This window comes from Macaca fascicularis, chromosome 6, assembly GCF_037993035.2.
Source record: "Macaca fascicularis isolate 582-1 chromosome 6, T2T-MFA8v1.1".
Classification (NCBI taxonomy): domain Eukaryota; kingdom Metazoa; phylum Chordata; class Mammalia; order Primates; family Cercopithecidae; genus Macaca; species Macaca fascicularis.
In genome coordinates this window covers 105,070,772-105,074,101 of record NC_088380.1, presented here as the reverse complement: position 1 = coordinate 105,074,101, position 3,330 = coordinate 105,070,772, and the positions used below count along the sequence as shown (strand labels likewise).

Here is a 3,330-nt window from a genome sequence, read left to right as displayed (position 1 = left end):
CACCATTCCTTTATTTTGAGCCTATGTGTGTCTTTGCACTTGAGATGTGCACATGAGATTTCCTGAATACAGCACACTGATAGGTCTTGACTCTTTTTCCAATTTGCCAATCTGTGTCTTTTAATTGGGGCATTTAGCCCATTTACATTTAAGGTTAATATTGTTAAGAGTGAATTTGATCCTGTCATTATGATGCTAGCAATATTTTCAGGAGGAGTCATGAGATACTGTCAAAGTCCAATAAATATCTAAAAACAGAAAATGACCTGAGACTCCTTTCTGCATTACCACCAGCTACCCAGTACACTGGGTCACCTTATACAGCAGTAAGTGCAGCAATCCATGACACAAAAATCTTCACAAAACAAGAAGAAAAAGTACACAAAGAATTATATTAAAACAGTAACATACATTTGTGTGTATGAGGGAGAAATATTTAAAATCAAAATATTATATAATCACAAGAAAGTCCAGATATTCCTTGCTCTGCCCTTGGGCAACCAAGAAAATTAAAACCTGTTTTATATCCCAGTATAGAAGAGAGACTTGACATAAGTAACAGTGCTCAGTGCTTGAGACCCAAGTCAATTTGTACTCGTGTTAGATAAGTTTAAATTCTAAAGGCTACAACAATCCTGTTAAATCAAGGGGAAAATTCATTTTAAAACAAAGTTATTCAAGATGAAAGAATAGCATGTCTTCAGTTAGAGAACTGCCTGCTATTGGATGATTTCTTGCTAATGCATTTAGAGATTTTGTACTTCTCAACTTTGGTAGCCAAATCCACCACCACCTCCACGCTTTTTCTGCTTGCCTTCATTGCTCTTGATTTTCAGATCAACAAGGGAGCAACTTGAAACCAAATGACAGAGTAACTTGAGAACAATTTAAGTTATTAACATTAAAGATCTGTTTCAGAGAATGGGAATCATAGGCTTGTATGTATGACTTATATGTTTCCTGGGCTGACTTATGAAAAAAGTAATTCTTTTTAATCAATTTCTCAAGTTGAGACTGAATGTCAGAAATTTTAGACCAGGAAAAGTCAAATTCACTTAGTGGAACCTTGGATTGTTTCAAGTAGCTAAGAAAACCCAATTTTTCTGGGCACAAAATGAGCAAGGCATGCCCTCTCCCATTTAGGCCTCTGGTTGTTCTACCCACACAATGAATATATTCCTTAGGGTCATCCGGAGGATCATACTGAACAATCCAGTCCACGTCAGTAATGTCCAGTCCTCTTGTTGCCACATCTATGCACAATAGTGTTCCCAGTTCTGCATTGGAGAACTGGAAGAATGTGGTCGTACGTTTGTTTTGCTTTTGCTTTCCACGAATGACCAAGATGAGCAAATCAATGTAATTCAGCAACTCATAAAGGTATTTCATGGACATACAAGATGGAAAGAAGACCATAAGCTTCTTCTTTCAGTTCTTAAGGAATGTAAAGAGCAGAAGGAATCTCTTTTCATAAGGACAAACAACATATCCATGCTCAAGACCATACACTGTTGCATTAGTATTATCATCATCAACACCAATATACAATGACTCCTTTTTCAGAGAAATCCTTGCCAGGTCTTCAACTTTTGAAGTTTGGGTGGCAGAAAAGAGCATAGTCTGTCTATGTGTTGGCAAAAGTTTAATAATTTGCTTTAATTCCTCTTCAAACCCAATATCCAAGATACGATCAGCTTCATCAATAACTAGGCACTGCAGGTTTTTATACATAAACCCTGGAGTATTCTGCATATGGTCCAGCAGACAGCCTGGTGTGCCCACAATGATGTTGATCCCATTAGTAAGTTTCTGTGCTTCAGCAGATCTGTTACTGCCACCCATTATCAACCCACAGGTATGCACGCGGTGAGTCATTAGCTCCTTAAGCACCACCAAAAGTTTGCATGACTAGTTCTCCCATAGGGAGAGAATAAGGGACTCCGGTTCCATTCCTGGGCATGAACTTTAACTTAACCATGAATTCAACTGCAGGGATGAGAAAAGCCAGGGTTTTACCACTGCCTGTTTTTGCAGCTGCTAGATGATCCCTACTTTCCGGAAGTGGTCTGATACTTTTATGCTGAATTTCAGTCATATTTGTAAAGCCCTTTTCTTTTATTGCCTTCACAGTGTTTTCATTGACAAGATTATATAGAGAATCAAATGAAGTATATTCGAAAAGCTCCTGTCAGTCCCAGGGGTAGGCTGGGCACCTCACTGTCATCTTCATCATTATCTGTTTTCTCCACATTATTTTCTGTTTCTTTAGGAGTCTCAGCACTTTCTTCTTGAGATTCCCCTTTCTTTTCAGTTTTTGCTTTTCTTTTTTTTGTATCAGGCCCAACATCGTTCATCATTTTTCTTTTTTTCTTCTTTTCCTTTTTTGATTCTGAATTGGGAGACTGCATTGCTGCTTCTCCGTTGGTTAATACAGTGGATTTCTGGGGAGATTTTTAAACTTATATATTTTCCACTGCTTCTTGAGACACATCTCCACTTTGAGCTTCTGATAAGCCCACATTCATGGAATGTTTTGATTTTTTAACCTTTCCATCTCCCATTGTTTCTTCAGACACATCTCCATTTTAAGTTTCTGATAGGGTCAGATTTGAGGCCCCCTGCAACTTTAGGTTCTACTCCCGCAATTTGAGGTTCTGCTTCTAGATCATCTTGCACAGGAGTTTCATCAGCAGGTGTCCAAGAAGTGCCTAGACCACGGCGCCACACAGTACAGCTACTGAATTCTTGGGGCTGATGTTACTTTCGGCCGCACATGCGAGGCTCGGTCAACTGGAAATGCCTGTAGTAGATCTTTCTTTCTTACTATGTGGATTCAAACATGTCATGACCCCATAGTTTTTTAAACACAACTTATAATCAATGTCTGTCATCACATTTTTAACTTATTCTAGGCATGTTAAATTCTATTTATCCCCATATAATTTTATCATTGATAAAATAACTGATTTCAGAACAAAATCTAAATCGTTAAATAAAACAGATATTAGGTAAAATACAGGCTCTAGTCTCTAGTATATTTTACATATATTATCAAAATTTAAATAAAAACTTGAGTTTGATAAATGATATTATCCTCACAGGGGAAGATAAAATATTTTCCTTCCCTCATTGCTAGGTTCATTGTGGTAGTCCTGATAACAAATGACAGATTAATAAGTGAAAAGTATACACGTTTATTTAATAAGCTTTACATGACATAGGAGGCTTCATAAGGAAATGAAGACTCAAAGAAATGGATAAACAGTGTATTCTTAAAGCCAATGTATTGCTTTATGGTAGGTTTCATGAAGAAATAGACAATTGTGGAGC

The 3,330-nt window shown here is 37.3% G+C and overlaps 1 pseudogene; it reads right to left on the bottom strand.

Moving 5' to 3' along the window:
- Window positions 1–700: 700 nt before the first annotated feature.
- LOC102118874 (ATP-dependent RNA helicase DDX18 pseudogene) lies at window positions 701–2,625 on the bottom strand (annotated as a pseudogene).
- Between the last annotated feature and the right edge of the window lie 705 nt (window positions 2,626–3,330).